This window comes from Cupressus sempervirens, chromosome 9 (assembly GCF_028749045.1).
Source record: "Cupressus sempervirens isolate cs-2001-9-10 chromosome 9, ASM2874904v1, whole genome shotgun sequence".
NCBI classification, from domain to species: Eukaryota; Viridiplantae; Streptophyta; class Pinopsida; order Cupressales; family Cupressaceae; genus Cupressus; species Cupressus sempervirens.
In genome coordinates this window covers 761,026,658-761,040,956 of record NC_143126.1, presented here as the reverse complement: position 1 = coordinate 761,040,956, position 14,299 = coordinate 761,026,658, and positions in this window count along the sequence as shown.

Genomic DNA, 14,299 nt, shown 5'->3' with positions numbered 1-14,299 from the left:
AATTGATTGCATAACAATGTGCATAACATTTCACTGCAGCCTTCATATCCTATCATAGAACATGTGCATGATGAAGGCCATCATGTGCATCATAGTGGTGGAAGTATTAATTTTCTATTGGAAATTAATTATGCAATTATGAATACAATTTAACATCTTCAATTGCAATTTGATGTGTAACTTTTTTTTTGAATATTTTAGAGCATGTGCCAATTATTTGGCATGGTGGCGGTGGATCAAAATGTTATTGTATATGATGTAGCATTGTCAGGTAATAAAAAAGCATGTTATGTTCTATTAGTTAATTAAATACTTGTAATAGTTAAAAAAGAAAACAAGAAATGCCAATTTAACCCAGTTACTTGTTATTAAAATAGAGCCCCCTTTAGTGCAACAACCTCCTGCTCCTCAAAATAAGAGGAGGCATCATAATTTGAAATTACATGTGCCACAAGAGGAGGAGAACGAGGAAGATATTGATGCTCCTACTGGTCTTTACCTTAAGAAAGCTAAGAGAAGCAAAATGAAGAATTTTTTTTTTTTAAATGCTCTTTGCTAAAGCTTGTTCAATAAAATTTATTGGATAATGAAAGAACATTGTTCTAAATAGTTATCTATATATTTTGCATATTAATATTGATTTTTATGTCATGTTAATGAATATTGTTATGTGTTAATCAAGTCTTAATTAGTATTGTATATTAATGAATTTTATATCATATTAATGAATGTTATGTGATTGTATTGATTGAATGTTAAAGTTCATAAATGGATGAATGAATGGATGAAGTATGTAATTAGATGATTATGGGAAATTTAGATTGATGTTAGGGGGAGGGGGTGAGGCTAGATGATCTTCCAACTTCACGTGGTTGGCCTTGTTAAGTATAGAATATTAAAGTATTCTCAAAACCAAATGAAGCTCAAACTAAAACATAACTTCATTAATTAATCAATTTCATTCAACAACTTTACCACTTGCCTCATTTTGGATCTTTTAGCTAGATCTAGGGCTAACACTGAAACAATAGTTTTACATGTAGGATGTGGTTGTTGGTAGTAATCAAATGAAAATAACGGTGAGAAGATCGGTATGAATTTTACTTTTTTCAATTGTTTTGATTAGGGTTTAATTTTATTTATAGTTGGTGCAAATACAAGATCCACATAAACTAAGTACAAATATAGTAGTTTTTTTTTTTCTTTCTTTGTAATAGTTTTGATTTTTTTTTAAACGAATATTACTCAATCCTTTTTATATGCCTTAGGTAAGCATCCATATCTCCTTATTAAAAAAAATTATTAAAAGAAAACAACCATTAAGAAAAGTAGGTTTGTATTGAAAAATTGGTTCTATGATTTCCAATACTTAGTATGCAAGACTATAAATAGTAACAACATAAATGAACTACATCTAGACTCAAATTCAATTTGGACGTTCCCCCAATAGGTGGTAGATTCGTTTGATATCTCCAAAAGCATAAATGATGTAGAGCATCCTCCCATGATGTTGAGCACCTTTAAAAAAATCCAACACAATATTTGTCCTACTCAAGTAAGGACTTAACCATTTGGACTCTCCTAGCCATTTTACCCTCAAGACCTTCTAATGGTAAAAAAAAATTATTCTTTCACTATGATGTAGGATTGAATTTGTTCCTATTCACTATGCAACATAGCCCTACCACTATGTGACTTTGACACAACCTTGTGAAGTCCACCATGCTAGAAATATGTACCACATGAGGATACTGTTAGAATTTATAGTCCACTGATATAACTTGGGGGGGGGTGTGAATCAATTATACAACTAAAATCAATAACAATAACTTTAAACAACCTTAACCATATAAGTAATGTAAATTGAAACCATAACAAGATACTCATAGACAATAACACTGCATATGTTAATTAGGGAAACCATTGATTAGAGTAAAAATCCCAGTGAGGATGGTACCCACAAGATGATGTACTATTATAAATATTCCTTGTTAGAGGATAGACCCTATTAGGAGTCTATTACATCATTTAGTACATATGAGTCCCTACTAGGAGTTGTGCCAACCCTATTAGGAGTTGTGGAAGACAGCTGGACCCACTACCCAAATAGCTTCGAGGGCAAGACCAATGAACCCATTATCCAAATGATCTATGTATTATTCCTTGAAAAATAATAGAACTAAATTTTACTTCCCTTCTTTGTCTATGTCCTATCAACTAGACTTCTACTCCTTCTAATCTTGTAACCAAATCATGAACTGCACATCCAATAATTCCTTGGATCGCTTACATGCATTCGATCAACACTCTACTCCTTGCACTTTGCAAGTATACTACACAATAAATACTTGATATATTTTACAATCAAGAAAAACATCTTTCCTTTATACCATACCTTCATAAGAATTCCTTGAGTTGGCCTTGATGCTTTCCTAATTAATTAAAATATGATAATTAATTAATTACAATTACAATAGCACTATCGGCTCACATATATACAAAACTTTATATGTGCAACTCTAGATCTTGCACACTCACTAACATCACCACATGACTATCCCCTATCACTATGTAACTATGCATCTCTTCATTACATCTTAGATAAAAGATAGCAATCAATCATTAGAACACTACTCTTCAATACTTTGTTTGTACACTACTCTCAATAAATCAAGTATAGCTTCCATAAACCGTCAATTAAAACTTCATCCTCTTAACCATGTCATTGAGAAATACTTAGGAACATTTCCATAACCATGCATTACTTAACCCTTATTCAGTTACTATGCAACATAAGTTCTCTAACTACTATTCTTCTAGTTATTAACAAAAACACTGCTATGTCGACATCAATGACAAACACAATCATGAATGCAACCTATAAATACTCTCCAATGCTTAAGATACTCCCCCAATGTAGTACCATCATCATTCATGCTAAGAACCTTCCTCTTTGGCATTGATGGCAACATAGATGAAAAACTATCTAAGTTCCAAGAATAGCAAGTAAACTTATGTTGTGTTCTCATCTTGTCAAATCCTCTTCATCAATCAAATCTAAAAACCTCTAGAACACTCCTCTATTCATCTTTTACTGCTTTAGAACAATTTTTTACTTCACACTAAACAATTCATAATATAACAGGTGCATATTCGTGCATCTTTACATGAATCTTTCTAAATCTCCCTAAAGAGATATTTCTCACCCACTACTTATGAGTACTTCTTATGTACACTCTCCTCTATTCCTTTAGGAGATGTTTTTCATGCCTATATCTCCCTCGTTGAGATCAATGTCAAAGGTGTCAATCATAATACCAATTGTTATAATCAGCTGCTCAAATCATAAACTAGCTCGAGTGTCCAAAGACATTGATCAATACCACATACCAAATACCAAGAGTCCTCAATGACTTAGTACATACCAGATACTCCCCCATTTAGGAAGCATCAACATTCAATATAGACAAATAATATTTCTTTGTACCACTAGTTTGATGCACTCACTACATCACCTATTCAGAAAAGGTAGGGGCATAACCCCAAGCATACCTCTTAAGTACTCAAATGTATCTTTAGGCAAATGCTTTGTGAAAATATCTACAATCTAATCTTTGGTACTTACATACTCTAATCTAATCTCCTTTTTGTTGCTTTCTCTCTCAATCCATGATACTTAATTGATACATGTTTAGTCTTAGAATGCAATACAAAATTCTTAGACATACTCATTGCACTTGTGTTATCATAGTAAATGATAATAATTTCTTTAATCTCAATTCTGATATCCTTCAACATTTCCTTTATCCACATAACTTGCTTACAATTAACTACTACTACAACATACTCTAGTTTAGTTGTACTTTTTGAAATACAATATTGCTTCTTGCTTAACCAATAAACCAATCTTCCTCCAAGAAATAATGCTCCACCACTAGTGCTTTTTCTATCATCCATATTGCTTTCCCAATCAGCATTATTATATGTGCACAAAGTGAAATCATTTAATCTATCATACCAAATTCCATAGTCAGATGTCCCTTTCAAATATTTGAATATTCTCTTTATTGTTACAAAATGATATTCTTTAGGATCAACATGAACTCTAGCTATTATCCCAACTGCATTTGCTATGTTTAGTCTTGTGCGAGTTAGATGTTGCAAACCTCTAATCATTGATCTATATTTCTTCTACTCTACTACAAGTGTCTGATCTTTACCAAATAACTTATGACTAGTTATCATGGGTCTACCAATAGGTTTACAACTTTCCAAACTAAACCTTTTCAACAAATCTTTTATGTACTTAGTTTGTGAGATGAATATACCATCATTATTCTACGTAATCTAGAATCCTAGGAAAAACCTCATTTCTCCTATCATGCTCATTTCAAATTCATACTTCATATCTTCAAAAAAAATTTCACTAGCTTCATGATTTCCTCCAAAAATGACATCATCAACAAATATTACAATGATCAATAAACCATCTTCAATTTCTTTTAGATTCAAGTTACTATCTACCATACCTTTAGCAAATCCAAGCTTTGGCAAGTAACTATCCAACCTTGCATACTAGGTTCTTGGTGCTTGCTTCAAACCATAAAGATCTTTCTTCAATCTGCATACCATGTCTTTGTCTTCTGATAAAGGAAAGGCTTTAGGCTACTCAATATAGAATTCTTCTTCTAGTTCTCCATTCAAAATTGCAAACTTGACATCCATCTGATAAACCTTGAATTTCTTTTTTTTTGCATATGCCAAGAACATTCTTACTACTTCCATTATTGCAATAGGTGCATATGTTTCCTCATAATCAATACCTTCTTGTTGTGAATAACCTTTACAAAAAAAGTCTGGCCTTGTTTCTCACAACTTATCCTTTTGCTCATTCATCATTTTCCTGAAAACCCATTTAGTTCCTATTACATTCTTATCTTTTGGTCTAGGAACTAATTCCCATGTGTTATTTTTAATTATTTGATCCAACTCTTCCTTGAAGGCTTAGATCTAGTGATTATCCTTGACTACTTTATCTATGTACTTTAGTTCAACTTGAGATATCATATATATCTCCTCATTTACTCTATTCTTGGTGATTACTCCTTTGTCTCTACTTCCAATTATCTACCCAGGAGGGTGATTCCTTATCATATTTCTATTAGGGGTAGAAGTTGACATCTCAACTCTTATCTCTTCTCTAGTTTCATATCTCTGCACTTCTCCTTGTTTAATAATTTTCTCATCATTTTGCAAGTCATTTTTAGTCTTAAGAAAAAAATTAGCATTCTATGTAACAATTCTAGAGCTATCCAATTGTTCATTTGAATTATAATCTATCATATTTTCTTTGTTTTTCAGCTTCTCATCAATTCTTATATTTGTACACTCAACTATTGTCTTAGTTATATAGTTAAAGCATTTGTAAGCCTTACTTTTCAAAGATTAGACAAGAAACATACCTTCATCACTTCTTGGATCAAACTTCCAATGTCATCATCTTTCATAATATAACATTTGTTCCCAAATATTCAAAAATATTTGACTAATGGTGAATGTCCAAACCATAGTTCATAAGGTGTCTTGTCCATACCTTTTTTGATTTGTACTCTATTCAAAGCATACACTATTGTATTTATTTCTTCTCTCTAGAATTTCTTAGAAACATCATACTCAAATAACATTGCTCTAGTTGCCTCTACTAAAGACTTATTTCTTCTCTCAACAATCCCATTCTTCTTAGGTGTTCTAGGGTAGATAGTCGTCTTTTGATTGTATTTTCTTCAAAAAATATGTTAAATTATCTATAGGTGAATTCACATCCTCTATTTGATCTCAAACGTTTAATCTTGACACTAGATTCATTCTCAACTCCATTCTTAAATATTTTGAACTCCTCAAAAACTTCTTATTTCTCTTTAAGAAATGCTACCCATATCATTCTAGTGAAATCATCAACAAAAATCGTAAAATAACTTTCACCATAGAATCCCTTTGTTCTTATAGGACCACTCAAATCTATGTGAACAATCTCCAATTTCTCTATATTAGAGAACTTCTTGCTAGGAAAAGACACTTTCCTCTACTTAGGCAAGATACATTCCTTGCATACAATGTTAGTAGGTTTAACAATCTTATGCATATCTCTCACTGCAAATGTACTACTAACCTTCACAATATTATCAAATTTTATATGACAAAATATTCTATGCCATAACCAACTATTGTCAAATTTTTCTACAAAGCATTTTATCTCAGTAGGATTCAACTGAAAGATAATACCTCTAGATCTAGTGTTAGTTCCAATCATGTTACCATCTCTCTCTTTGATAGTGCAAGTTTTCTTAGTAAACTGCAACTAATAACCTTTGTCCATGAACTATCCAACACTCAAAAAAGTTATGTTTTAATCCATCAACAAAATAGACATCATCAATGTTAGATTTACTATCAAGAGTAATGGATCCAATCCCTATAACATGACAAGTTGCATTGTTACCAATTCTAACAATACCTCCATCATGATTCTTGAATTTAACAAACTTATTCATATCATCAGTCATGTGATGTGAACATCCACTATCAATTATCCAATCAAATTTCTTTTCCACTTGGGTAACTAGAGCTCTTTCTTCTCTAATTTCTCTGTCAACATAATCTTGCTTGATAGCCACAAATCCTAATTCATCATCACTTTCAGTTTGACCTTTTTCATCATATTCTTCATTCTCATTTGCATATAAACAATTTCTATCTCTTCTAGAGTTAAACTTCCCCTTATATTTTTTCTCTCTTTTAGGATATTTAGATGCATAATGACACAATTTATTACAAGTCCAACATTTACAGATTTTCTTGCCATCTTTTTCTCTTCTCACTAGAAGGGCTATTAATTCCTCTATCTTCTTGTCCTCATCAGCTCTAATGCTGCTAGTAAAATATTCATAGGTGCTTGCACTCATTGTCAAATTAGGTCAAATGTTTACGGCATTAAAGGTTGTTTTGATTCTTGCAAGTTTTCTAGACTATCTTAGATCTACTTCTACTGATTCCAATCTTCCAAGAAAATTTTCTTTGGTCAAATCCTTAGTGTAGGGCATCACTAGTTGTATCATCTGTGTAATTGGCATGAATGGTGGTGTAAAACTTTTCAAAATCTTCCATATGACTTCATCATCATCTTTGGTCACACCATGAGACCAAATATCTGCAATCATTTATGATATTCTACCAATATAACTTCTTACAAATTCATCTTCCATAATCTTAGCATCTTGATATGCGCATATCCAACTTTGTAACCTCATTCTTTTAGCATGATCATCACCTTCAAAAGTAGTTTCTAATGTTATCTAAATTTCATGAGATGTTTCAAGTGACAGTACTTGATTGTATTCATTATCTGGAAGGGCTGATAGAAGAGCTTCTCTTTCTTCTTCATTACAATCTTCTATCTTTTCTTCTTAAAAAATTGTCTTCTTATTCTTTGTCAAAATCCAATATCTGAGACCCATGTACAATAGATAAGTCTTCATCTTCTCCTTCCAACGGTCATAGTTGGCCCCAAAAAATCTAAGACTATCCATTCTAAAAATATTCTCTATCAATCTCCCAAATCTTTTAAGCTTATCCTTCAAGGACCTAATGCTTTGATACCAATTGTCAGAATATATAGTCCACTCATGATATAACTGAGAGGAGGAGGGGGGGGGGGGTGTGAATCAATTATACAACTAATATCAACAATAAAATCTTTAAACAACCTTGAGCATATGAGTAGTGTAAGCTAAAACCATAAAACAATACTCATACACAATAAAACTGGATATGTTAACTAGGGAAACCCTTGACCCAAGGGAAAACCCCAGTAGGGATGGTACCCACAAGATGATGTACTAATATAAATATTCCTTGTTAGAGGATAAATCCTATTAGGAGTTGTGCTAACTTTGTTAGGGGTTGTGGAAGATAGATGGACTCATTGCCCAAATAGCTGTGAGGGAAAGACCAATGAACCCATTGTTGAAATGATCTCTATATTGTTCCTTGTAGAATAATAAAATTGAATTGTACTTCCTTTCTCTATTTATGTCCTATCAAGTGGGCTTTTTCTCCTTCTAATCTTGTAACCATATCATGAACTGCACATCCAATAATCCCTTGGATCGCTTACACACATTCAACCAACACTCTACTCCCTCTTACACTTTGCAACTATACCACACAATAGATACTTGATATATTTTACAATCAATGAAAACATCTTTCCTTTATCCAATACCTTCATAATAATTCCTTAGAATAGGCCTTGAGGCTTTCCCAATTAATTAAAATAAGATAATTAATTAATTAGAATTACAATAGCACTGTCGGCTCATAGTCTATACAAAACTTTATACATGCAACTCCAGGTCTTGTGCACTCATTGGCATCACCAAATGACTATCCTCTATCACTGTGTGACTATGCATTTCTTCATTACATCTTAGATGAAAGATAACTATTAATCATCAAAACATTATTCCTCAATACTCTATTTTTGCACTACTCTCAATAAATCAAGTATAACTTCCATAAAAATTTGATTTAGACTTCATCCTCTTAACCACATCATCAGGACATACTTAGGAATATGTCTATAACCGTGCATTCTTAACCCTTATTTAGTCATTGTGCAACATAAGACCTCTTACTACTATTCTTCTAGTTATTAATAGAAACACTGCTATCTTTGCATCAATGACAAATATAGTCATGAATGCAACTTACCAATACTCTCCAAAGCTTAAGATACTCCCCCAATATAGTATCATCAACATTCATGCTAATAGATACACCTACAATACAATCATACTTAGTATAAAAAACCAAAGAAATACCTTTATACTAGTATAGGTTGTCCTCATACACAATCTTGGAATAGTTTTCACATGACTCTTCATTCTTATGTTGTCCACATCTTTAGATTCATCAAGCCTAGATACCCCTACCCTTGTCAGCTACTTCTCATCATCATTGTGCCATATTTTTCGGCCTTTCACCATTCCCTTGACGTCTACCTTGTTATTATTAGCCTTGATTGTCCTTGTGAATTTTTCTGACCAATCTTCAAGGGACATAAAATGGTACCAACTACTATCATTCTTTCCTCATCAAGCTTTGCTTCCTATTTGCCTTCATTAGAAACTTTGTTCTTTACCTATTTCCTCCATCCTTGAACCTCTCTATTATGAGATTCACTCTTCCTCCTAAAAACTATTAGCTAACTCCTCTCTTGTCCTTCAAATTGGTGCAAAAGCACCAAGGTTACAAATAGGAATCATGGAGAGAACCAAGATCACTGATGGATCCTTGGGAGGAGTGAAAGAAAAATTTCCTTCAAAGGTCATTAAAACGTGTAATGAGACCAATCATGGTCATGTAATGTGTTTTTAATCATATGTGGATCATATTGTTTTCTAACCTTAATTGTAAGCCTTAAAGGCATCAATGATCCTAAAAGGTACCTAGGGGTCACTAGGAATAGATTATGGGTTGATCCTAGGTTAGGGGTTTAGGATGATGACCTCTAAGGGTCTATAATGATGAAATAGGGCTAGTCAAGTCTTTAAATGATGTTAAAAGCACTAAGGGTGCAAGACTTTGTAAATTGCATATATATTGGCAATAAAAGGCAAGTAGGGCTTAATTGAAATTAGAAGGGGTTAGTAGTAAAGGTTTATAAGTTGGTTTGGGTTTTAAAGGTTTTCCTTAAACCATTTAGAAATATTTAAAGGGTCTTGGATGTTGAGTTGTCAAGTTGAAAACTTTTGTTGTTAGCTTGACAACACTTGTTTTATGTTAGCAACAATCAATTATGGTTGTTTAGGGGACAATTGAAAGGTAGTTAGAGTTAGTTGAATGGTTACTCTTAGTGATTTGGAGAGTTAATAGGTCTTGGAAGGGGATCCATAGAAGAGATTTAGTTGGAGATGAAAGGATTTGAATTTGCAATATCTTTCAATCAATAAATTTTTTAATTAAATTCTCTAGAAATATGGAACTCACTGTCCTATGGGTATAGTTGGAATTATAGGGAAGTCTTTTTGTGATATAGTATGTGATCTTGGCATGGTATTGATATTGGAACATTTTTCTAGCATTGGTTCCACTTGTTTATGTTAGAGTAAATAATTATTATTTACACTTTTACTCAAGTTTACTTAGGTTAATGTATTTATTTATTAGTTGTAGTCTACGAGTTGTTGACAACATAGGAGTTTGTTCCTATCTAATTCATACTTATCTCCTCACCTTAATCGAGGACATTCCATCTTTTGTGGATGTACGCTTAGTTGTCAACCTTATTTCCTAGAGCCTTCTAGCTTGTTCTAGAAGTCTCCTTGAGGATTTTCTATTTAGGCTCTCTCATTGTGTTTTCAACTCATAACTCATTTTCAAGGCATATTGTACAACAATACATTTTTCTTTGCTTGCAATATCTTCTCTCTTAGTCTATTTAGTTTCTCCAAGCTCCACCTCTTCCTTCTTTGGTTTCCCTTCAGTAGGTTATTTGTATGCAGGTGATCTTGGTGAGTTGTGAAGTTGAATTTCATCAACTTCTACATGGTATTAGAGCCTCCCTACTACTTATTGGCTAAAGGACTTTTGAAGCCTTGATTCAGAGACACAAACCCTAGTTTGTTTGTGCATTTTTCTTCAATTGGGAGGAGCAATTTTTTGGAGCACTTCAGGCCTAAATAGATATTGCCATTGAGTTTAAAAGGTCCATTATAGTTAGAATCAATATAAAAATTTTCAATTTTGGAGAAAGTCACTCCAGGAGGCACAAATTTTTTTTTGGGAGCCCGTATAGACCAAAAAATGCATTTATTGCGCATTTAAAGAAAAAGAAAAGGAAACAGAGCTATGCCACTATGGCACTACTTAGTGGGAACAACTATGCCACCATGGCCCCACTAATGCACTGTCGTAGCTGGCTGTGCTGTCGTAGTGACACTGTAGCTCGGTTGCTGTCAGCGAGCCTCCCACTAGCCACCATGGCCTGCAGCACTGCTAGCTTCTGCCACCCTTGTGGCCACCACCACTGGCAATGCTCTCTATACAACTCATGCATTACTACTGCATAGTCCCTACTACCCATACCTACTATAGCTAGTTGGTGTGTTCTTCATGTGCCACATTGGCATCTGCCATGTGGCCCTTGCCATTTCAATTGTACAGTCCACTTCTTGCCATGTGGATGCCACATGGCACTTCCTTGTGGTATGCCACATGGCTCTTTTTTTTGTTGCAACAGCTGACAAGCTATCAATTTTAACCTAGTGGTTTGTTGATGTCAGCATGACATCATTGGTACATCATCACACTTGCAAGCTCTCCAGGTCCTTTTTTGACCTACTTGTAGTTTTTTGCCCATAACTTGAGCATGCAAAGGTATTTTTACAATCCAAAAGAAGCATCAGAAAGTTGGTTCCAAGACAGAGACATTGGTGTAGGTATTTTTAAGTTTTGATGCAATTTTATGGCTCATTTTTTTAGTTAGAGTCTAAAGTTATTGTTTCACTCTATCAAGCATATCTTTTGCATCCCATATCCATTTTCTGAAAATGTTCTATTTTTGGAAATTTGATTTTGTCATCTTTTTAGAAATACTATCATTTCCTTCAGATTCTACCCCATGCTCTTTCTATCATGTTTTTAGCATTTTTTCTCTATGGTGGATATGTTGGGTGTTTTAGGTTTGAGGATCGTTTTCATGGCATGAGATCTTTTTTTTGGGTTATGCTATCTTTTGTATTAGCTTTTTTCCCTTTTTGATCATTTTTTATATGATTTCTCAACATTTTTGTGCAAATGCACTAAGATAAAGCGTCACTCATGCATTTTAGGTTCATGAATGTTGTTTTGAGATAGTTGTACTCACACTATTTTATAAAGCACTAGGGGGGGGGGATAGTTGTTTCTATTTTTGTGCCCTCTTACTTTGTCAAGTGAGTGTCCCTTCCATGACATTAGCCCCATGTAGAGTCAGTGACCGTGTCTTTATAGGTTTTTGTACCTCTTCAACTCTTTTGTCATTCTTGGTTCTTTCTACAGAGGATTTTGGCCCACCTTTTTAGTTGCCTATCATCTCACCCCATTTGTATTAAGGGGGGGTTATTTTTTTGTTCTAATGCATCCTAGGTTTGATAGTTTGATAGTTTGAGCTATGTATTCAATATTTTATCCTATATGCTAGGCGATTGTAGTGGTTGGCTACCTATGCATTTTGGTGAGATGGATCATCTACCATATAGAAACACTCGATTTGTTCCTTCTTTTTCTGTGGAGGTTCTTCAGATTAGAAGTTTCTTTCTAATAGAGTTTTTTGGCTTCTTCATGCTACAGTTATGCTCTTCATGATCTTCTCTTTGTTCCTATTTAATGGGACATTCCTCTAGTTGGAGGCTTCTTTAGTCCTTCAATAGATTTTCTTACCTCTATTTGGGGGAGGGTTTTTCCCATGTGGTTTTTTCTCTTTCCCCATTTTCAAAGGTTGTATTTCTTTGCATTGTACATGGGTACCTAACATGGCCTCATTACTAGGACCCATTCTCTATTTCATCTTAGCTATTGTGAGTCTAAATGCATTCCCCTAAGTTGCACTTAAGGGGGGGTATTGAGTAAATAATTATTATTTATGCTTTTACTTATGTTTACTTAGGTTAATGCATGTATTTATTAGTTGTAGCCTAGGCAAAGTTATTGATAACATAGGAGTTTGTTCCTATCTAAGTCATACTTATCTCCTCACCTTGATCGAGGACATTCCACCTTTTGTGGACGTATGCATAGTTTTCAACCTTATCTCCTAGAGCCTTCTATCTTATTCTAGAAGTCTCCTTGAGGCCTTTATATTCAGGCTCTCTCATTGTATTTTCAACTCATAACTCATTTTCAAGGCATATTGTATAGCAATACATTTTTTTTGTTTGCAATATCTTTTCTCTCAGTCTATTTAGTTTCTCCAACCTCCACTTCTTCCCTCTTTGGTTTCCCTTCAGTAGGTTATTTGCATGCAGGTGATCTTGGTGAGCTATGAAGTTGGCTTTCATCAAATTCTATAGTTTATGCAATAAATTCATACTTTTTTTGTTTGAAGACAGGGAAAGACATCTTTACCAGTAACTATAACTAGTTAAGGGTACAATAAATTTTATTATTATGACTGTGACTAGTTGAGGGTACCACTATTGGCTAGAAGATACTTGATGAAGGGAATGGGTATGTGATAGTTTAAATGAACTATATGGATGCATTGTAAGGTGTTTAAACTAGTTTTGTGGTTGAGAGTTGTAGGAAAGGTTGATTTCTACAAAACCCTTGGGTTTGTAGCTCAAATAGTGAGTTTTTATTGAATGAGAGTATAGATGGTTGAGTATGGGAAAACCAAGTCAAAAAATGGTTATCTTTCATTCTTATTCAAGATTATTTTTGGTTATGGAGTCTTGGAGATTAGTGGATGATAGATTTTTTATTTTGGGCAAGGGCTAATTAGGCCTAGTTAAAGGGTTAGGAGGTGAAGGAAGTTTTTTCCAGTCAGGTGGTAAAAGTCTAAGAATGATATCAACTTAATAACTTTGAAAAGGGCATTTGAAAGTTTAAAAACCTTGATATGTTTTTTGGGTGTTTTGGGAGAGAATTATTGATTTCAATGTTGGAAGGGATACTAGGTAGGCCTAGAAAGGCTATAGAAGAGAAAGGGTTGAAGATGAGTGGATAAGAGTGAATGGGAAGTCATAACATGGAAACTATACCATTTTGAGATGATCTAAGGTGTTAGGATCAGGGGGTGAAGCCAGGTTGGAGTTTTGGTATGGTGGAGACACTAGATGCACTAGGAGGCCTAAGAGAGTATTGGTGGTTGGAGAAATGGGAACAAAGAAAAGTGTTAGTAAAATCATGAGAATGGTTTTGGGAGTGACTTCAAAAATTTAGAGAACTCCATTTGATCTTTGAGTAGGACTAATTCCTTGAATTAATTACAAGTTTCTTGTTGAATCCTCGAGTTGAATTAGTTTACTTAAGGTGGTAGTGGGGGGATCTATATCATAGATGGACGACATACATTTGAATCATCATTCTTGATGGATGCTTTCTCAAAAGAACCATCACTCCTTAAACAATTATGTACTTCCTCATTGTCTTCATGTTCCTTACACCTTAGGAACTCTCTTCTTCTCATAAACCATGTCATTGGCATTCCCCATGCCATCTTATCATCCTATAGTGAACTCATAAAAATTTCCCTCCCAGT